This window comes from Callithrix jacchus, chromosome 3 (assembly GCF_049354715.1).
Source record: "Callithrix jacchus isolate 240 chromosome 3, calJac240_pri, whole genome shotgun sequence".
Lineage (NCBI taxonomy): Eukaryota > Metazoa > Chordata > Mammalia > Primates > Cebidae > Callithrix > Callithrix jacchus.
Window position 1 is genome coordinate 79,636,496 of NC_133504.1, and position 24,143 is coordinate 79,660,638.

The 24,143-nt window shown below is 35.1% G+C and overlaps 1 long non-coding RNA gene across 4 annotated transcripts in view; it reads left to right on the plus strand.

The window, feature by feature from the left end:
* LOC108590926 (uncharacterized) overlaps positions 1–24,143 on the plus strand; it is an 80,969-nt gene that overhangs the window by 28,651 nt on the left and 28,175 nt on the right. Inside the window, exon 5 of one of the 4 annotated variants that reach the window (XR_001910659.4) lies at positions 1,062–1,180. The exons of the other annotated variants lie outside the window; for them this stretch is intronic. This is a non-coding gene — a long non-coding RNA (uncharacterized LOC108590926). Of the gene's footprint in view, positions 1–1,061; positions 1,181–24,143 lie in introns of those variants that run through there. 4 annotated transcript variants of the gene reach the window in all.

Here is a 24,143-nt window from a genome sequence, read left to right on the forward strand (position 1 = left end):
AATAGCAAATGAAAATGTATTTCTCATTGTTCTGGAGGCTGGATGTCTGAGCTCAGGATGCCAGTCAGCGTGGTCAAGTCTGGTGAGGGCCCTCTACCAGGATGCAGACAGCTAACTTTTTGCAATACTCTCACATGGTGGAAAGTGGGCAAGAGAGCTCTCTGGGGTCTTATATAAAAGCACTAATCCCACTCACAAGGCCTCCATCTTCATGATCTAATTATACAAAGGACTTGCCTCCTAATGCCATCACATTAGGGGTTAGAAATTCAACATATAAATTTTGGGGTAACATTTAGTCCAAAAAGATGGTAATTACGGTACTAGTCTCAAATTACTTTCACAATGAATGACATTATTTTCATCAAAGGCTTAGAAAGTGCCTTGTGCGTAAGTGTTTTATATACATAACAAATAGTTTTATTATAACCCAAAACATGTTACATAGTAGCCATGATCTAAATAATTTTTACATATTTCATATTTGCAAATCAGTGATTGGCAGGAACTCATATAGTGCATTTATTTGTTTGATTTTGAGTGTTATGGTTATTTGAATAGATTTTCGACCTAAGCTTCCTAAATACATAGATTTTAGAGATTCATAGTCCTATGAAGTAAAATATATAAAATGTGGGCTGACAGTAGTTTCTCCAACCCCTATATGCCCTTCAAAATATTTTATGTCCTAGTTTGGTTTTCAGCATGAGATACATTTTTAAGAATTCAAGAAGAGTTGAAGGGAGACAAAGTATGTTATGATTTTGGCATCCTGTTTTTTAATTATGTCAAAGATGAGGGACAAGATCATAGAAATGGAAGGTCAAAGCAGGTTCTGTCATTAATTTCATTGCCTTTAAAACTAAAAAATTAAAGTTTAAAAAAAAATCAAAATTCCTGGAGGAACTCTATTTCCTAGGGGAACACTTTTACCATAAGCTTGGTTATTTACAAGATGGATATTTATAAGTCATAAAAGAATAGGGCTAAAATCTACAAGCCTCATATGAAGTCACAGGCTAAAATATAATAAATAAAACATCTCTCATTTCTGTTACTAGAAAGAATGCCTGAGTGAAGTACAGACCTGACAGTTGAGGATGCAAGAGATCCATTGGGTGCTACTTGAGAAAACAGTTGGGCTACATTCTGGTTCTCTCTGAAGTTTGCTTTTAGGCAAGTACCAGATGGATTGTGTTTTAGAAAAGATTTGTCTGGTACATTTCCTGATATTGTCCAGAGACAATGAGGCAACTAACTCATTTGCTTATGAGGTTTTTACTAAGGCAATCTAGAGATGGATTTTCTGATGGAAATAAAAAAGGGTTTTTATAATTTCTATATGGATGCTGGCAGCTCTGCCTTTTAAGAAATTAGTTCATTTTAATGACTGTATTTGGGGAGTAGATTATAGTGTATTTAATAAATTGGCATTGTGTTTAGAATGTGAAAATAAAAGAATGAAACAACAGCATCAGTTACAACCACATATTTATTGCCTGGAAAGTGATGGAGTCAAATGGCATTGATTTCTGGCATGATGTACTATGACCCTCATCCATCTGTTCAGGGACTGATGCAGTAATCAATGTAATCTTTTCCTGGGGAAGCCCAAGGCTTTTCCTGCATTTAGACATAGGGCTTCCAGATTGCTAATGTGATTAAAGAGTAATCAAGGTCTTTTCAGAAGCTTTATTTGCCAGCATACTTTAAAAAAGTTTTTCTCTTAAAAAGAGTTTTTTTGGTCAAATTTTGTTATTCAGCCTTTTCTTTATCTTTTGCAATTCAATTATGTGCAGTTCTATTGATTATATCCCTTAAAACTCTTAGCTGAGGTCAAGTAAAAACACATTTGCAGGCTGATTTAAAATCTACTACTAATACAATATGACTCTTCTTGAAATATCAATAAATATTTATGATACAATATCTCACAATTGTTAGAAAGTGTGTTTTGACCTCAGCTTTGGGCAACAGGGGCAATTGTATAGCCCTAAGAATAGTCCAGAATCGTATAGATTTTGTTATTGTTTCAAATGAATCTAAATCTATTGATTTTTTTTCTTGAAAATTAATAGAAAACTATTAATTTTCTAAAACACTGAAAAAGTTGCAACTGTTTTATTGTGCAAAAGTAATTTTATGTTTGCTAATGCAAAAGACCAAGAATGTGAAATGAAATTTGTACTTCAGTAGTGAAAGTAAATTAAAATACCTGTTTTTCACATAAACCTGAAAGAACTTTACTGGACTGAATAAAAAAAATTAAAGTCTGATTAAATATGGGAGAAAGTGGTGCTCACTTTCTCATATGGTAAGGTTGTAATACATTTTATTTTTAAGACCTAAGTCTTTATTAGGAACATGATTTTTGTTAATGCTGGGAGCAATAATTTCCCCAATGCCTATTGTTTCAGCTTTATTGAGGTATGATTGACCTAAAAATTATATACGGTATACAATGTGATATTTTAACATACATACACATTATGAAATGATTATCACCATCAATCTAATATATCCAGCTATCTTATTTTCTTAATTGTGAGACATTTAAGATTATTTAATAAAACAACAGAATCAGTTACAACCACATATTTTTTGTCTAGACAGTGATGGAGTCAAATGGCATTGATTTCTGGCATGATGTAAAAATTTCAAGTACACAATACTGTATTATTAACTGCTTCTACGAGTTCAACTTTCAACTATTTTAAATTCCACATAAGAGGGAAATCATGCTGTGTCTATTTTTGTACCCATCTTATTTCACTTAGCATAATGACTTTCAGGTTCATCCATTTTGTCAAAAATGACAAGATTTTATTCTTTATTAAGGCTGAATAGTATTCCATTGTGTATAATACCATATTTTCTTTACATATTAATCCATCCATAGATGCTTAGATTGATTTCATATCTTATCGCTTGTGTGTAATGCTGCAATAATGCGAGTGCTTGACATATTGGTTTTACATACATAAGTACTCAGTAGTGGGACTGCTGAATCAAATGATAGTTCCATTTTTATTTTGTTGAGGACTTTTCATACTACAGATGGCTATACCTGTTTCCATTTCCACCAACAGTGTAAAGGATTCCCTTTTCTCTATACCTTTGCCAAAACCTATGTTTTCTCTTTTTGATTACAGTCATTCCAACAGGTGTGAGATGATACCTCATTGTGGTTTTGATTTGCATTTCTCTGATGATTATTGATATTGAGCACTTTCTGTATACCTGTTGATCATTTGTATGTTTTCTTTTAAGAACTGTCTACTCAGGTCTTTAGCCTATTTTTAAATTGGGGTACTTATTTTCTTGTCATGTAGTTATTTGAGGTTTTATATCTTTTAAAGATCTTATCAGATGACGATTTGTAGATGTGTTCTCCCATGTTATAGGTTGTATACTCACTTCACTGATTATTTCTTTACTATGAAGAAGATTATTAGTTTCATTTAATCCCACTTGTTTATTTTTGGTCTTGTTGCCTGTGGTTTTGAGATCATATCCAAAACATTTCTGACTACATGAATGCCAAGAAGGTTATTGCTGTTTTCTTCTAGTACTTCTACAGTTTCAAGTCCAACATTTAAGTCCTTAATGCATTTTGAGTGGATTTTTGTATAGAGTGTAAAATAAGAATCCCAATTTATTGATATGAATGTGGATATTCAGTTTCCTCAGTATCATTTATTAAACAGACTGTTCATTCATCACTGTGAGTTTTTGGCAACTTCGTTGAAGATTCATAGAGCATAAACACATAAACTGTTTCTGGGCTTTCTATTCTATTCCATTGGTCTGTATGTCTATTTTATGTTAATACTTTAGGTCATACTGCTTTGATTACTATAATTTTGTCATATATTTTGAAATTAGTTTATGTGATGCCTCCATCTTTGTTCTTCTTGCTCAAGATTACTGTAGCTATTATGGGCTTTTTGTGGGTCTATATAAATTTTAGAATTTTGTCTATATATGTGAAGAAGATATTAAATATTGGTAGATATTTAAGCAAATCTATAGAACATTTTGGATGGTATGGATATTATTAGTTCTTCCCATATTTATATGTTAGATGTAATTTTACTACTTCCAATAAGTTTTGGTATGTTGCATTTTCATTTCATTTATCTCAAGATATTTTTAATTTCTCTTTTTTTTGATGCATTATTTGTCCAGGAGCACATTTTTAATTTCCACATATTTATGAGTTTTCCATATATCCTCTTGTTATTTATTTCTAGTTTCATACCACTGTGGTCAGAAAAGGTACTTGATATAATTTCAATATTTTTGAATTACTTACAACTTTTTGTAAATAAGTTTTGTGGCCTAACATATCATGTAAGTGTGCAGCATTCTGTGTGTACTTGAAAAGAATATGTGCTGCTGAAAGGAGGAATGTTCTGAATACATCTGTTGGGTCCATTTGTCTACAGTGCAGTTTAAGTATACTATTTTCATATTAGTTTTCTGTCTGGAGGATTTTTCTATGGTTAAAAGTATGGGAGTTAAGTCTTATATTATTATTGTGGTGCTATTTCTCCCTTTAGTTTTCTTAGTATTTGCTTTATATATATAGGTATTGTAAAGTTGGGTGCATGTACATTTACAAATTTTGTATGATTTTGATAAACTCACCACTTATCATTACATAGTGACCATCTTCATTTTAAGATAATTACACTACAACTCTATATGTTCCTTTGCAGAATGCTAGAACTTTGTGAAAATGTACTTTGTACTTAGCCATCTCTCTACAATGCTTCACTGAACTAACTAGGGTAATTAAAGACAAAACTTTTGGAATAGTTACTAACTCAAATCCATAGTTTGAACAAATTGAACACTTAAAAAAGGCTCTTAAGACAGAGGTAGGAACACCAACAAAAGTGGAGGATTTGAAACTTCCAGTTTCATCTCTGACATGTGAAGAGCTTGGAAGTAATTACTTTTATCCTTTCAACAAGAAAAGAAAGTAATACAAACTGAAAATTAACACATTTCTTAGATCCACAAGAGAGCTGAGATCACAATAGAAACTTCCCACACTGAAACACGAAAAGAATGAATCATCGTTATCATCATCATCATCATAAAACTGAACAGTACATCCAAAAACTGTGAGACAATATCTAAAGGTACAACATATGCATAGTTAGAATGCCAGAAGAAAAAAGAAGACAGAATAAGAATAAATATTTGAGATAATAATGGTCAAGAATACTCCCAAATTAATGAAGGACATCAAGCCATAGACCTAAAAGGCTCAGAAATCACCAGATAAGAAAAATAAAACAACAAAGGTTATTATACCAAAACCCAATTTTCCCAATCTCTCATTCCTTTTCTCAAAATAGGGTAAAATCTTTCTGTTTTCTTTTGGTACACAATTTTTCTGAGTGAATACGATGCTAGTGACTCGTCTCAAAACATGACTTGTGAAATTTTTTGCTTATGTTATAGGGCAGTTATAACCACTGTACTAATTCTGAAGGTACCATCTGCAAAAGTGGGATATTCATCACAGTAGTCTCACCAAAGCCATTAGAACAATGGCTGTTGCTGACTGGTCCTTTTCTCCTAAATTTTATCCAATGGGTGCTTGATTATTATTAGTCTTTTGAATCTAAGATCCCACTTTTTTGTAACATCCTTTCAGGGAAGTATGGGTTAAATTACTGTTTTATACTCTTTATGGGCAAGAAGCTTAGCAATGAAAAGGGATTAAAATATTTTGTGGCCAAGTATCATTTATCAATGCAAATTATGTCTGACTTATTTCTTTTAAAACACCACATTCAATAGCTAACAATATACAAAGTACAATCTTGACTTATTTTTCAAGGTGAGGATGTCATAAATCATATTCTGAAAGACTGTCTCTGTTTACTCTGCTTACACTTTCCTTTCCTTACCTTCTAAAACGGGATAATTAAAAATAGCTTTAAAACATATTTGAAACATTATAACATGATTTGTGAATATCTCCGCTTTTATACAGTGTTTCAGTAAAATAATGTATATCCATAAATCAAGCACTCCTATGAAGCATATCTGGCATATGAAAATCTTGCAGTTTTATATTCTTATGTAGCAAATCATCATGCTTATCATGAACAGTAGTTCATGACTAGTTTTTACTGAAATATGGGTTCTTAAGAAGAGGCATGTTCCAGAGATACTGAACATTTGTGGAATATAAACTTTACTTGGCAATTTTGGGGAATTGTATTTCCAAATGAATGACAATGCCCTCAAAATAGTTATTTCAGTAAGTTACAAAATTAAAATTATTCAGATAATAACAAAACTCTTAAAATACATATGTTATTTGAATTTTAAAATGTTTACATATTAAGAAATGCATTTATGAGATTTTCTCTGATAGCTGCATATAGTAATTTTTGGAGATTTTTCTATTATTTTCTTTTTGTTCCACTCTCCACCAGGGAATGTAAGATTTTATTAAGTATTTTTTAATTGGTTCATGGAACCATCAAATGTCAGTGTTGACAGAGACTTCAAAAGCAATCTTATCTGAAGTCCTCATTTCCTCATTTCAATGCTGAGAAAAGGAGGTTCACACTGATGAAAGTAGGTTCTGAGATTTTTACATTATTAAATTAACATTTATTTAAAATTAAGTTGATTTCTGAATTATTAGCAATAAGCCAAATGAAAAATTTCAGAGCATTTGTTGGCTATGAAAAACACTGAGATATCAAAAGGGAGAATGAGGTATGGGATTGCATTTTTCATTTTAAAAAGAACATAAGGAGAGATATGTAATAATAATTATTAAAAGATAAATTAAGATGGTGTATATTCTAGTCTGTTGATAGAAAACAACAGAAGAGCTAAAACTTCACCCTACTGGACTTCAAATTATCTCGCAGATCTCACATAGATCTCATGATTCCTTTGCTTCCTGTTAATACACATTTTATATTTCATTAATATGTTCTCAAAATAGTATAGTCTTCTATCTCTAAAGAACCATTCAGAGTTCATTTACTTTATCATTTTAAAATAAAAACTCACATAAGTAAGTTGAAACTCATATTAAGAGTGATACCACTTTAGGGCATATTAATGATCTTGCTTTTTCCATCTGTACACGTTGTGCTTTTTCTTTAAAACTCAATATCTATCTTTTGTGTGTGTGTGTGTGTGTGTGTGTGTAATTTTCATATTACTACACACTAAACATATCAAGATTATTTTCAACACCTAAATAACTTTAAGATTATACTAATAAATTCTAAAGTTCTTTTGAAGTAAATCTTGAATGAGCAACTGGAGTGGCACAGGTAGTTCTTAGAAGTTAAGGTCACAATTTTAGAATTTATAACTAAGATTTGCTTTGCTTATGCAGATATATTTTAAAGACAAATATCATAAATAAAAGTCAATTTTTAAAAAGTCAAGTGGTAGAAATGAACAGAAGGGGCAGAGAGAAAAACAGTGAGAACAAGCAATAGAGGAGAACAAAATCTGGTGGTTTAACTGGTTTACCTAAATACAAAGTGCCCTTGACTTTAATAGTGCCTCTGCGTTTGGAGTTGAGGTGTGTTAACAGGAGACCACTGTAGTGTGTTTCCTTAGAATTTCTGCCTTTTGAATCAATTGCCTGACGTGATTTTACATGAGTCACAATAAGTTAGATACAGGATGTAGTAAACAAGATATTACCAGCAATTTTTAAGTATATATTTAAATAACAGATACTAATGATTAAAAGAGAAACTGCTATTTATCACTGGAGCAAGCCAGGGAAATCATGTGGAGAGCCCAGCCTCCATTTTGGGTCACGGAGGTTTCACATCCTCTTTCAATGTACTCCTCCATCCTCCACAGAGGAAACACAAAACCAGAAAGACCACTGGCCTGGGATTGTCACTGTGCGAGCCTGGTAAGAAAGCTCAGGGAGTGATCATTCTCCTGTCTTGGAATGCAGAGATGTCAGTTAGACAGGAAGAATAATTATTAGTGATCTATTACACAGCATGCTGACTATAGTTAGTAATAATGGATTGTATAATTCAAAATTGCTAAAAGAGTAGATTTTAACCATTCTCATCACAAAAATATAAGGTGATAAATATGACTGTTTATTGTATTCATTTAATCTTTTCACAATGTATACATATATCAAAATATCATATTGTATTCCATGAATAGATATAGTATTTATAGACACATTAAAATTTTTAAAATGCTAACAAGATAATGTACAAGTCACATTCTTTTTTTTTGTTTTGAGAGAGAGAAAAAAAAGAATAAAAGAGAGAAAGAGGAAGAGAAAGGGGGATAGAGAACGGGAGTGTTGCTTTATTGCCCAGGCTAGAATGCAGTCTAAAAATGGGTATTGAAAACCTCTTTTATGCCAATAATTGTGCTTAACAATGGAGACAGGAAGGAATAAGGGAGGAAAATAGCAAACAAGCAGCCAAACAATATTTCATTTAAACCTGTGAAATGCTATGTAATTACCGAGGAGTGATTTACTTCCAATTATGTGGTCACTTTTAGAGTAGGTGTGATGTAGTACTGATAAGAATGTATGTTTTGTGTATTTGGGATGGAGAGTTATATAAATGTTTATTTAATTTACTTGTTCCGGGTCTGAGTTCAAGTCCTGGATATCTTTCTAATTTTCTGTCTCGTTGATCTGTCTAATATTGCCAATGTGATGTTAAAGTCTCTCACTATTATTGTGTGAGAGTCTAAGTCTCTTTATAAGTCATTAAGAACTTGTCTTATGTATCTTGGTGCTCCTGTATTGGGTGCATATATATTTAGGATCATTAGCTCTTCTTGTTGCATTGATCCTTTTACCATTATGTAATGTCCTTCTTTGCCTCTTTTGATCTTTGTTGCTTTAAAATCCATTTTATCAGAGCCAAAAATTGCAACTCCTGCTTTTTATTTATTTATTTTTGCTCTCCTTTTGCTTGGTAAATCTTCCTCCATCCCTTTGTTTTGAGTCTTTGTGTATCCTTGCATGTGAAATGGGTCTGGATGCAGCATACTGGTGGGTTTTGACTTTCCATCCAATCTGTCTGTGTCTTTTGATTGGGAGATTTAGTTGATTTAAATTTAGGATTAATAATAATATATGTGAGTTTAATACTGTCATTTGATCCTGGCTGGCTATTTTGCCCATTAGTTAATGTAAATTCTTCATTATGTTGATGCTCTTTACTTTTTGGTATATTTTTGGAAAGTCTGGTACTGGTTGTTCCTTTCTATGTATAATGCTTCTTTCAGAAGCTCTTGTAAAGCAGACCTGGTGGTGATGAAATCTCTAAGTACTTGCTTGTTTACAAAAGATTTTATTTTTCCTTTGCTTATGAAGCTTAGTTGGGCTGGATATGAAATTCTGGGCTGAAAGTTCTTTTCTTTAAGGATGTTGAATATTGGCCCCCACTCTCTTCTGGCTTGTAGGGTTTCTGCTGAGAGATCTGCTGTGAGTCTGATAGGCTTCCCTTTATGGGTAACGTGACCTTTCTCTCTGGCTGCCCTTAGCATTTTCTCCTTCATTTCAACCCTGTTGAATCTGATAATTATGTGCCTTGGGGTTGCTCTTCTTGAGGAATAGTTTTGTGGTGTTCTCTGTATTACCTGGAGTTGAATATTGTCCTGCCTTGCTAGGTTGGGAAAGTTTTCCTGAATAATATCCTGAAAAGTATTTTCCAGCTTGGATTCATTCTCTTTATCACATTCAGGTACACCTATCAAATGTAGATTAGCTCTTTTCACATAGTCCCATATTTCTTGGAGACTTTGCTCATTCCTTTTTATCCTTTTGTTTTCTCATCTTGTCTTCTCATTTTATTTCATTGAGTTGGTCTTCAACCTCTAATATCCTTTCTTCTGCTTGATCAATTTGACTATTAAAACTTGTGCCTACTTCATGAAGTTCTTGTATTGTGTTTTTCAGCTCCATTGATTCACTTATATTCCTCTCTAAATTGTCTATTCTTGTTAGCATTTCATCAAACCTTTTTTCAAGGTTCTTAGTTTCTTTGCATTGGGTTAGAACATATTCTTTTAGCTCACAGAAGTTTCTTATTATCCACTTTCTGAAGCCTGATTCTGACAATTCATCATACTCGTTCTCCATCAGGCCTTGTTTCCTTGCTGATGAGGAGCTATGATCCCCTGAAGGAGGAGAAGCATTCTGATTTTGGATGTTTTCAGCCTTTTTGCACTGGTTTCTTCCCATCTTGCGGATTTATCCACCTGTTGTCTTTGTAATTGCTGACTTTCAGATTGGGTCTCTGAGTGGACATCCAGATTGTTGGTGGTGATGTTATTTCTGATTCTTTGTTTTCCTTCAGCAGACACCCCTCCCCCACAGAGCTGGTCCTTCCTGGGTTCAGCTATGCTTGCTATGAAACTCTCAACCATCAGCGTTTCCAATTGCTGTTTTTTCGTGGGGGTGGGACCAGCCAAACCCAATCACCTGGCTCCCCACCTCGGAGCCCCCCTTTTTTCTTTTCCTAATTGAATGGTGGATTCTCTCCCAGCTGCCCCAGTCACCCACTGAAAGGGCGCCAGGATCTATGCAATTTCCCGTGTGGTAACTGCGCAGGCAGAAAGAACGGTGCTAAGATTCATGGCACTTTTCTGCCTGGGAATCTCCCAGTCTGGCTCCCTTCTTCAGTCCCCCTGCGAATCAGCTAAATGGGTGACTCTGCCTTCTTAGAGCTCCAAACACCAACTAAAAGGGCACCCAGTCCCACATACTCCACACTGAGAACCACCGCACAGGGACGTCAGCAAAACAGCTGCGCTGGCCAAAAGAGATGCTCTGGTGATCCGTGTGGCTCCTCCGCTGGGAATCTCCTGGTCCATAAGCAACAAAAATTCATCTGGAAGTCTGGCATCCACTCAGTCCCTTCACCTTCACTGGGAGCTGCAACCCTGAGCTGCTGCTAGATGGCCATCTTGGATCTCAGGATTTTGTATTCACAAGTCACATTCTTAGAAATATCTTTTAAACATGCATCAACAAACACTTCACTACATACATAACATCTATTCAATAAAATAACAACAAAGATAAAGTATTATAAGATAAAGAAGCATTTCAGATATGACACATATACACCATGGAATACTATGCAGCCATAAAAAACGATGAGTTCCTGTCCTTTGTAGGGACATGGATAAACCTGGAAACCAACATTCTCAGCAAACTGACACAAGGACAGAAAATCAAACACTGTGTATTCTCACTCTTAGGTGGGTGTTGAAAAATGAGAATACATGGACACAGGGAGGGGAACATCACACACTGGGGTCTGTCAGGGAGAAATAGGGGAGGGACAGTAGAGGATGGGGAGTTGGGGAGAGATAGCATGGGAAGAAATGCCAGATATACGTGATGGGAAGGAAGGCAGGAAATCACACTGCCATGTGTAAACCTATGCAACAATCTTGCATGTTCTTTACATGTACCCCAAAACCTAAAATGCAATTAAAAAAAAAGCATTTCAGAAAACAAATATCATTATTAGTGCCCTGAAATCTTCTAAGTAATTTTCTTTTACTCATTTTCTCTTTTTCTTTCTCTTTTCTTCTTTCTTTTTTTACTTTGTTGGAAAAGTCAAACTTTTAAAAAAATAATTAGGCATTTCAATTATATATTTTTTTCCAAAATTCTTTGTACAATTATATTAGTCTTTTTTCACACTGCTGATAAAGACATACCTGAGACTCAGTAATTTACGTAAGAGGTATAATGGACTTACAGGTCCACATGGCTGGGGGAGACCTCACAATTATGGCACAGGGCATCAAGACCCTAGATTGCACACAAAACAGAGACCATGGTCCTGGCCCATGAAACCATTTTTTTCTCCTAGGCTCTAGGCCTGTGATGGGTGGTGCTGCCATGAAGACCTCTGACATTCACTGGAGACATTTTCCCATTGTTTTGGTAATTAACATTTGACTCCTGATTACTTATGCAAATTTCTGCAGCCAGCTTGAATTTATCTTCCGAAGATGGGGTTTTCTTTTCTATTGCATTGTCAGGTTGCATTTTTTTTTTGAACTGTTATGCTCTGCTTTCCTTATAAAACTAATGCCTTTAACAGCACCCAAGTCACTTCTTGAATATTTTGCTACTTAGAAACTTCTTCCACCAAATACCTAAACCATCTTTCACAAGTTCAATGTTCCAGAAATCTCTAGGGCAGGGGCAAAATGCTAACAGCTTCCTTGCTAAAACATAGCAAGAGTCACCCTGGCTTCAGTTCCCAACAAATTCCTAATCTTCATCTAGGTTTGCTTCAGCCTGAATTTTATTGTCCATATCATTATCAGCATTTTGGTTAAAGCTGTTCAACAAGTCTCTAGTGAGTTCCAAACTTTCCCACATTTTCCTGTTTTCTTCTGAGCCATCCAAACTGCCTATTACCCATTTCCAAAGTTGCTTCCATATTTATGGGTATCTTTTCAGCAGCGCCGCACTCTACTGGTACCAATTTACTGTATTAGTCTGTTTTCATGCTGCTGATAAAGACATACCTGAGACTAGACAATTAACAAAAGAAAAAGGATTTCAGCCCAGAATTTCATATCCAGCCAAACTAAGCTTCACAACTGAAGGAAAAATACATTTTTTATGAACAAGCAGGTACTCAGAGATTTTATTACCACCAGGCCTGCTTTACAAGAGCTTCTGAAAGAAGCATTACACATAGAAAGGAACAACCAGTATTAGCCTTTCTAAAAATAAACCAAAAAGTAAAGAGCATCAACATAATGAATAATTTACATTAACAAATGGACAAAACAGCCAGCTAACATCAAATGGTAGTAATACTAAATTTAAATCGACTAATTCCCTTAATCAGCACAGCCAAAATCCAATGGTATGCTACATCCAGACCCATTTCACATGCAGGGATACACAAAGACTCAAAACAAAGGGATGGAGAAAGATTTACCAACCAAATGGAGAGCAAAAATAAATAAATTAATTAAAAAGCAGGAGTTGCAATTCTCGCCTCTAGTAAAATAGATTTTTTATTATCTATTTGGTAAAAGGATCAATGCAACAAGAAGAGCTAACAATCCTAAATATATATGCACCCAATAGAGAAACACCCAGATAAATAAGACCTATAAAGAGACTTAGACTCCCTAGACTCCCACACAATAATAGTGGGGGACTTCAACACCAATATTGGATAGATCAATGAGACAGAAAATTAATAAGGATATCCAAGACTTGAACTCAGATCCAGAACAAATAAACTTAATAAACATTTATAGAACTCTCCACTTTAAATACACAAAATATACATTCTTATCAGTATCACACCATACCTACTCATAGCCTTAAATGAAATATTGATTGGCCATTATTAAGCACAATTATTGGCATAAAAGAAGTTTTCAATACCCATTTTTAGAATAAAACAACATTCCTGTTCTCTCTCCCTCTTTTTCTTCCTCTGTCTTCCTCTCCTTCATTCCTTTTTTTATGCTTTCTTTCTCTGCTTCTTTCAAAAAATAAAGAAAGAAAGAAAGAAAAAGAAAAAAGAAAAAAAACACAAAACAAAAGAAAAAGGATTAATGGACTTACAGTTCCACATGGCTGGGGAGACCTCACAATCATTGTGGAAGGTGAAAGGCACATCTCACATGGCAGCAGGCAAGAGAAGAGAGCTTGTACAGAAAAACTCCATTTTTAAAACCATCAGATCTCTTGAGACTTATTCACTATCATAAAAACAACATGGAAAAGACCTGCTCCCATGATTCAATTATTTCCCCTACAACATATGGGAATTCAAGATGAGATTTGGGTGGGGACACAGCCAAACAGTATCAACAATGCCTTCTAGAATGAGTTCTGCCAAGTTTTATATATTGCAAATTAGTTGCACAGAGAAGTATTTTCAGAGGTAACATTTTTGTCATGCCTTTTAGCGAGCAATGTAAATAAAAATTATAAGAGTACTATCATTATATGATAATCATTTTCTTTTAACAAATTTGTTCTATACTAGACAGGAGGGTTTGAAGACTATTGTGAGTAATAAATTGATCTTTTATGTTGGTGTGTATCAGGTGGGATGCTTCTGGATCCAAATGATAAAATATCTGATACAAACTGCCTTAAAAATTAGGAAATATAAAAAGTTCAGATGTTATTTGGGCTTCAAGTTTGTTAGAGTCAGCAGTTCAGTTATCTCATTAAACACCCAGATTCCTCCATCCCTTCAGTTTACATTGTACAATATTAATTGCTTTTGTAAGATTCATCTCCATGCTTATAAAATGGCTATCCTAAGTCAAATGACTATATGTCTTCTCATGCACACATCTCATCTTTCACATCTATAGAATAAGATCCCCTTGTCTCCATATTCTAACTTAGCACAAGTCATTTGTCCATTGTTGGTAAAAACACTCAATGATAGATATGGGTTCTTAGTTACCAGCAAGGGTAATGGGTACTGTGACTGGCTTTACTAATTAGAAACCATTCTTGAATCTGGGGTCAATTCCCAGTCATATGATTGAATCCATGAAAAAAGGGTGTAACAAATATTAGAAACTTAAGTATGATAGATTTATTATTCTTATTCAGTAGCCTCCTTGCACAGATTAACACAAATAAGAGAATTTGAGAAAAACCTATTTTAAAAAGTAGGAATATGAATAAATGTGAAAACAAAAAGATTTGAAACCTCCATTATAAATAAATAAACACATAAACTTCTATTTCTTTAGTATGAAAAAAGAATAATGAGAATGAAATCTGTCCTTAAATTTCAGTTTAGGATTTTTTTTCTCAGCCTAAATAATTCCTTTTGGGGTAACTTTTTCAATCTCTTCAAACTTCATTGTTACAGAACCAATAGGTTCACATGTCTGCTATGCAGTAACAGACCAATACACAGAGAGAGTAGGGTTTGCAGAGGAGAAAGAGTTTAATGATTGCAGGATGGTTGAGTGAGGAGATGGGAGGGGCCCTCAAATCTGTCTCTCTGAAGAGTTCTCAGCTGGATCATGGAGTGCAAGGAACTGGATAATTGAGGCTGCTGATTGATCAGGGTAGGATGGATGAAGTCAATAGAATGTGGAAACTGCATTCTTTGGTGTGTCAGCTTCTTATGGGGTCCCTCAGACCAGCTGATGTCAGTAGTTTCACTGGTATGCAGGACCTAAAGATATGTCAAGTGTAAAACTTAATGTTTTACAATGTTCAAGTTGTTATCTATAAAGCAGTTAAGGGAAACTACAATCTTGTGAAGAGTTTATGTGATTCTGGGGGAATAGGAAGCAAACAACTATGAAGAAGCAGGTCGGAGAGCAAGCAGACCTAATGATTAATGCTGAATGTGCTGCAAACTTGATTATTTTTGTTTCTCCCTTTCCATCTTTCCCTGATGAATTTTAAAAGTGCATAAGGATGGTTTCAATTATATCTGTCTCTCTAATCTCCTGAAGTCCTAGCTTCCCTTCCTCCTCTCCTGAATAGTATCTGAGTGCAAGAGGTATGACATTTCCTCAAGTTGTTAGTAGGGACCATGGGTCATACGAAGTCATTTAGACAATTTAGTTGTGTTTCATCACTGCTAGGTTCATGGTTAGACTCTGTCCTCACTGCTTCAGAGCTGGAGATGGTAGCCAGTGCACAACTTAATCTGTGTTTTGATTGACTCAATTACTTCTAGAAACCTTGTCCATTGCTCTTTGTTGACCAGGCACCATCCATAGCCTACATTGGTTGAAGATTGTTAGCCAGTTGTAAAATTTATTTGTTGCCTGGCTTTTTTGATTCCCCCCTATAGCTTCAATTATAATATCCCATAGCCTCTTCCTGTTGGAACTTCCCCTTTGCTGTGGTCTGAATATCCCCTGGAAAACGCTTGTTGAAATTTAATTGCCATTGTCGTTTTATTAAGAGGTGGAAATTTTAAGAGGTGATGAAAGCTCTGCTCTCATGAATGGATTAATGCTGTTATTTCAGGAGCAGCTCAGTTATCACGGGGGTTCTGCCCCCTTTTCTCTGTTTCTTGTGCTCATTTGCCTTTCTGCCAGGGAATAACATAGCACAGAGACCTTTGCCAGATGCTGATGTCATGTTTTTGAACTTCCTGGCTTCCAGAACATGAGCCAAATCCATGTATTTTCTTTATAAATAAATTTATGGTCTCATCTGTGGTATTCTGCTATGGCAGCAGTAAATGGGCCTAAGACTTCTAATATCTCAACAGGCACTTGCCTATCATTTTGAATGTTTAGGTAACCACCATAGAGCACTTGGGAACTTCTGCAGCCCTTTGACATTTCTTAGTGGAGGACCAATGGGCTTAGCGTGGGGTTGGACAAGGATAGATAGTTTACTTGAGTGACCTCTTGTGGTGACGTTCACCTGCTGACATGAACCCAAGGGGATTATGCAAACTTAACTGATTTGATGGCCTTGGAAGTCAGAGGAAATGAATAGCCTACAGTTAGTGAAATTTTAGTGCCTGAATTAGCGTGGAAGATTTTAAGGGAAGGGATTTAAGGGCTCACAGAGGTGGACATGTTGGAATGTGCATAATGTGTGAAGACACAAGACCCACTGGAGGAGTTTACTTCTGGTAGGGCCCACATTATATATTGTTCATGAGGTATACCAGGAATGCACTGCTTGAGAGGACCATCAGCATCACTAAGAAATTCAGTAGTAGTTTTCCTCTGCAGACTAAATACCTATACTAGGATAAGTAGTAACAGAGCTTGGGAAAGGTGCTAAGGAGGACCTGAAACAATAGTGGCCAAGGAGTGACACTTAAACGCCAGAAGTCAAGGGCTGTAATTGTTGTAACAGCAAAATTTCTTTTTGATCATTAAAATCTTCCTCCATGTTTTTCATAGCAACTAGCATTCCTTTAGCACAGAAATTTGAGTCTTAAACAAGGATGTTGCATTCTCTTAACACAGAAACTAGCATGTCTCTAACATAGAAATTTGAGCTTTACAGGAAGATGTTGCCATAAAAGAAACCTAACATGTGTGGCATTAACTTAGATATTGGGTGCCAGGTGGTGAGGAAATGTGAGAACTCCCATTTAGATGGTAAGCTATTTCTGAAAAATCAGATGTTTTGTACAAAAAAGCTCACCAAGCTAGCCTATATCTTATTTTATTAAAAGGAAAAAATTGGGCTGGGTATGGTGTCTCATGCCTGTAATCCCAGTGCTTTAAGAAACTGAGGTGGAAGGATAACTTGAGCCTAAGAGTTTGAGACTAGCCTGAGCAACATAGCAAGACCCTGTCTCCAAACTAAATGAAAAAATAAAACAAAATGAAAAATTATAAACAATTATATGTCAACCCTAAAACTGCAACCAGTTTTCTAAAATGTAATTAGCCCAGTGAACAAATTATCTTGTTATCTATCTTATCCATAATTAACTCTTGCTTGTTAAATTTGCGTATCATTTATATATAAACTGATTTTGAATGTAATTACATATAATTTTAACATTCTATCAATTATATTTGAAATGCATCTTGAGATTTGTCTGAACATATTTTGTTGTCGTTTAAAATGTACTGAGTTTTGGGAATGTAAGTATATATTTTTCCATTAAAAATGAACTAAAAATTAGTTTACTAAGAGATATACCTACTAAGTTTGTGTATTGCAAACAAGATGTATTGTGCTTATAAACATTTACCTGGGAGGTATTTTTCAGGGTATGGACTGGATAAAAAGCTATAGGCACTAAATATGCATTGAAAAGATAGAACCAATGGATTTAAGTCCCATTCAGTTTGGATAATTTTTCAGTCAGGGTATTAGAGGAAGTTACCTAGAAAAAGAAGAGATAATGGTCATGAATTATTAAACTTGAAAAGGTTTTGGCATCTCCAAACCTAGGAGCAACCAATATCAGATGGTTACTAGTCAAATAAGACTTTTCTTGTCCTGTTATTACTTCTCACTCACTGAGAGGCTTGACCAAAGTGGAAGGGTGGAATGACAGACTACCAGCTTCTTGAACTCAATCTCTAAAAGTGGAGAAGCTTCAATTTTGAACAAAAAGTCTTTTCCACATTTTCAGAGATCACCCTTCCTTTATTATATGACCCCTGCTTGTCACATTTTTGTGGTTTTTCAGAGATCCCTTGCTTTCATGTCTGTGTGTCTTCCACCCGTAGTTGGCATGGGATAGAGCTTCTTTTAGACATTCCTTCTCTGTAATCCACCTCTAAGACTGCTTCTTGGTTTTCAGTGCCCTCCAGGAAGGCTTTATGTGCAAAATAAGAATGTTTCCTCCTTTTTCACTTTTTCTTATATCTTTTCATTTGATCAAGATGGTATCAATTCCCACTTCATCCCCTTTAGATGCTCTCCTGTGTCTCTCCACTATACATGTAGTTACTTACTCTATCCTGGTTCCTTTTAGACATATATGAAAGATTTATTCAAAAATAAGATGCCTACAATTTTTACCACTGAAAAACACTATTTCCCCTCTACAGCTCCATTTCATAGTCCCACAACCCAATGTGTTGAAATATTCAAAATATACTAACACCTTTTATCTCCTTTCACATTCTCCTCTATCTGAAGAAGAATTTGGAAACTTTTATCTCCATCATCTTCTGCCCCAAGTCTTAGGTTTTAGGAAATTTGAAGTACCTATTTGAATTTTCCTTACAGGGTGTTCTGTTTTGCTCTAGGTTTTACATTTTATGTTCCCAGACAAATGATCAGCCCATTAAAATATGGTTTTATGTAGAGAGATATACATATCCTCTCTCTGTTTGTATGTTCATTTGTTACTATTGTGCTTTCCATTTTTCAAATTCCCCATGAAGTCTCAGTATAGTTTTTGTTTTTGTTGTTGTGGTTGTTGTTTAGATAGTATTTTCTTTTGAATGAATTGGATATCATTCTTATTCACTGAGAAGTATATATAGTATTTTATATTCCAGAGTAACAGAGAGGATAGACAGGATGTACTTCATTTTATTATCTTATTTTGAAGATTAATTATTCTTTCTGCCAGGAAGCCTGAAGGTTTTTTTTTTGTTTGTTTGTTTGTTTTTTTTTTTTTTTTTTTTTTTTTTTTTTACTGTGGGGTCTGTGGTACATGTGCACGATTGTTGCATAGGTATATACATGCCATGGTGGTTTGCTGTCTCCACCCCGATTCTGTCATATACATCAGGTGTTTCTCCCAGTGTTATTCTGCCCCATTCTCCCTCCCCTCACTGTCCCTCCCATCCCCTCCCCCCTGCCACCTAGCCTGGTGAGTGTTGTTCTCTTCCCTGTGCCCAAGTGTTCTCATTGTTCATCACCTACCTTTGAGTGAAAACATACAGTGCTTGGTGTTCTGTTCTTGTGTCAGTCTGCTGAGAATGATGGTTTCCAGATTCATCCATGTCTCTACAAAGGACACAAACTCATCGTTTTTTATGGCTGTATAGTATTCCATGTTGTAGGTGTGTCACATTTGCTTTGTCCAGTCTGTCATTGATGGGCATTGGGGTAGTTTCCAGGTCTTTTCTATCATAAACAACACTGCAATGAACATAGAATAATTTATAATCCTTTGAATATATACCCAGTAATGAGATTGCTGGGTCAAATGGAATTTCTATTTCTAGACCCTTGAGGAATCGCCACACTGTCTTCCACAATGGTTGAACTAATTTACACTCCCACCAACAATGTAAAAGTGTTCCTATTTCTCCACATCCTCTCCAGCATCTGTTGTCTCCAGATTTTTTAGTGATCACCATTCTAACTGTTGTGAGGTGGTATCTCAATGTGGTTTTGATTTGCATTTCTCTAATGGAAATGATGGGCATTTTTTCATGTTTGTTGGCTGCATATATGTCTTCTTTTGAAAAGCATCTGTTCATGTCCTTTGCCCACTTTTAAATGGGTTTGTTTTTTTCTTCAAAATCTGCTTTATTCTTTGTAGATTCTGGATATTAGCCATCTGTCAAATGGGTAGGTTGCAAAAAATTTTTCCCATTCTGTTGGTTGTCGATTCACTCTAATAATTGTTTCTTTTGCTGTGCAGAGCTCTTAAGTTTAATTAGATCCCATTTGTCTGTTTTGGCTTTTGTTGCCATTGCTTTTGGTGTTTTAGTCATGAAGTCCTTGCCTGTGCCTATGTCCTGAATGGTGTTGCCTAGGTTTTCTTTTTTTTTTTTTTTGAGACGGAGTTTTGCTCTTGTTACCCAGGCTGGAGTGCAATGGTGCGATCTCGGCTCACCGCAACTTCCGCCTCCTGGGTTCAGGCAATTCTCCTGCCTCAGCCTCTTGAGTAGCTGGGATTACAGGCACGTGCCACCGTGCCCAGCTAATTTTTTGTATTTTTAGTAGGGATGGGGTTTCACCATGTTGACCAGGATGGTCTCGATCTCTTGACCTCGTGATCCACCCGCCTCAGCCTCCCAAAGTGCCATTACAGGCGTGAGCCATCACGCCTGGCCTTGTTGCCTAGGTTTTCTTCTAGGGTTTTTATGATGAGTTCTTATGTTCGTATCTTTAATCCATCTGGAGTAAATTTATGTATAAGGTGTAAGGAAGGGGTCCAATTTCTGCTTTCTGCACATAGCTAGCCAGTTTTCCCAACACCATTTATTAAATAGGGAATCCTTTCCCCATTGCTTGTTTTTGTACAGTTTGTCAAAGATCAGATGGTTGTAGATGTGTAGCATTGCTTCTGAGGCATCCGTTGTGTTCCATTGGTCTATATCTCTGTTTTGGTACCAGTTCCATGATGTTTCGATTACTGTAGCCTTGTAGTACAGTTTGAAGTCTGGTAGCATAATGCCTCCAGCTTTGTTCTTTTTGCTTAGGATTGTCTTTGCTACGCGGCTCTCTTTTGCTTCCATATGAAGTTTAGAGTGGTTTTCTCCAGTTCTGCAAAGAAGGTCAATGGTAGCTTGATGGAGATAGCACTGAATCTATAAATTACTTTGGGCAATATGGCCATTTTCACAATATTGATTCTTCCTAACTGTAAGCATGGAATGTTTTCCCACCTGTTTGTGTCCTCTTTTATCTCCTTGAAGAGATCTTTTATATCCTTTGTTAGTTGTATTCTTAGGTATTTTACCTCTTTGTAGCAATTATAAAAGGGAGTTGGTTCATGATTTGGCTCTCTGTTTGTCTGTTGTTGGTGTATAGAAATGCTTGTGATATCTGCAGATTGATTTTTTATACTGAGACTTTGCCAGAATTGCTTATCAGCTTAAGGAGGTTTTGGGCTGAGACAATGGGGTCTTCTATATATTTGATCATATTGTCTGCAAATAGGGACAATTTAATTTCTTCTTTTCCTAATTAAAGGCCTTTATTTCTATTTCTTGCCTAATTGCTCTGGCTAGAACTTCCAGTACCATATTTAATAGGAGTGGCGAGAGAGGGCATCCTTGTCTAGTGCCAGATTTCAAAGGGAATGCTTCTAGATTTTGCTTGTTCAATATGATATTGGCTGTGGGTTTGTTTTAAATAGCTTTTATTATTTTGAGATACGTTCCATCAATACCTTGTTTAGTGAGCGATGTTAGCATAAAGGGCTGTTGAATTTTGTCAAAGGCCTTCTCTGCATCTATTGAGATGACCATGTGGTTTTTGTCTTTGGTTCAATTTATGTGGTGGATTATATTTATAGATTTGTGTATGTTGAACCAGCGTTGCATCCTCAGGATGAAGCCAACTTGATCATGATGGCTTTTTGATGTGCTGTTGGATTCAGTTGCCAATATTTTATTGAAGATTTTTGCATCAATGTTCATCATGGATATTGGCCTGTAGTTTTCTTTTTTAGTTGTATCTCTCCCAGGTTTTGGTATCAGGATGATGTTGGTCTCATAGAAAGAGTTAGGGAGGATTCCTCTTTTTGTATTGTTTGGAATAGTTTCAACAGGAATTGTACCAGCTGCTCTTCTTACATTTGGTGGAAATCGGTTGTGAACCCTTATGGAACTGGACTTTTTTTGGTTGGTAGTATATTAATTGCTGCCTCAACTTTAGCCTTCATTATTGATCTATTCAGGGTTTCAACTTCTTCCTGGCTTAGTCTTGGCAGTGTGCAAGTGTCCAGGAATTTATCTGTTTCTTCCAGATTTACTGGTTTATGTGCCTAGAGCTGTTTGTAGTAATGGCTGATGGTAGTTTGTATTTCTGAGGAATCAGTGGTTCTCTCCCCTTTATCATTTTTTTTATTGCATCTATTTGATTCTTCTCTCTTTTCTATTAGTCTAGCTAGTGGTCTATTTTGTTTACCTTTTCAAAAAACCAGCTCCTGGATTTATTGATTTTTTGAAGGGTTTTTGTGTCTCTGTCTCCTTCAGTTCTGCTTTGTTCTTAGTTATTTCTTGTCTTCTGCTTGCTTTTGAAATTTTTTGATCTTGCTCTTTCAATTTTGACAATAGGGTGTTGACTTTAGATCTTTCCTTGTTTCTCATGTGGGCATTTATTGCTATAAATTTCCCTCTAAACACTGTTTTAAATGTGCAGAAATTTGCCATAATATGACTTAAGCATATATAATTTTCACCAGTTCACACAGGAAATCGGTGAGCCATTTTAGTCTTCACACTCACGTTTTTCTTTTACTAAGAAATTATTATTATTTACTTATTTTACTCCTCCGTATCTTCATTTTGTCACTAATTTGGACATATGCTCTTGTATTATTGGCATATTAGGTTTATAGTTTTTTCTTTTCCTGTAAGATTTCTTGCTCTATTTGTTTTTTTCCTGTGCTGTGATGTATTTTTGAACTTAGACTTTTAGACCTATCAGATCATTTTAAATGAAATATTTTCCTGAAATCATGTATCAATTTCTTTAGTTTAATAAGATAAATTTGCTTCTAGACTTTCATATATTTATATTTATTTACTTTTAATTGGGCAAATAAAAATTGTGTATATTTATGGTATACAGCATGATGTTTTGATACACATTACAGATTGGCTAAATCAAGCTAATTAACATATTCATTACCTCACATACTATTTTGTGTGTGGAGAGAATGCTTAAAATTTTCATGTGTGCAATGTATTGTTAAATCTCTTGAACTTAATCCTAACTAAAATTTTGCATCTTTTGACCAACATCTCCCCACTCTTCCAACTCCTCCCCATTCCCCACCCTGGTAACTATCATTCTACTCTAAACTCATATGAGTTCAGTTTTTCTGAATTTCACATGTAAGTGAGATGGTGCTATTTTTGTCTTTCAATGTCTTGGTTTTTGCTTATTTTATTTAACCTAATGTCCTCTAGGTTTAACATTTGTGCCACAAATGACAGGATATTTTTCTTTTATGACTTAATAGTATTCCTTTATGTTTATGTACCACAACTTCTTTATCCATTCATCTATTGATGGGCATTTAGGTTGGTTACATATCCAGGTTGTTGTGAATAATGCGTCAATGAACATGGGAATGCAGATATCTGACATGCTGGTTTCATATACTTTGTATGTATATCAGAAAGAGGGTAATTGAATCGCATAATAGTTATATTTTTAATTTTTTGAGAAATTGCCATATTGTTTTTCAAAATGGCTGTAATAATTTGTATTACTACTAGTAGTGTGCAAGAGTTTCCTTTACCCTACATCTGTGCCAAATAGGTGATCTGTTGTCTTTTTATTAATAGCCATTTTAATAGATAATATCTCATTGTTTTTTGATTTGCATTTCCCTGATGATTAGTGATGCTGCTCATGTGTTTATATACCTGTGAACATTTGTATGTTTTCTTTGAGAAGTGTCTATTCAAGTTATTTGCCCTTAATATAAGGTTGTTTTCTTGCTACTAGGTTATTTAATTTCGTTATATATTTTGGTATCAGATGCATAGTTTTGAGGTATTTTCTCCCATTCCATAGGCTGTCTCTTCACTCTATTGTTTCATTTTCTGTATAAAATATTTTTTAGCTGGATGTAATCTCATTTGTTTATTTTTTCTATGGTTGTCTATGCTTTTGGGGTCCAAAAAATTATTGTCCAGACCAATGTCGTAGGGCTTTCTTTCTATTTTTTTCTAGTATTTTTACAGTTTCAGGGCTTACAGTCAAGTACTTAATCCATTTTGCATTAATTTTTGTATATACTGTAAAA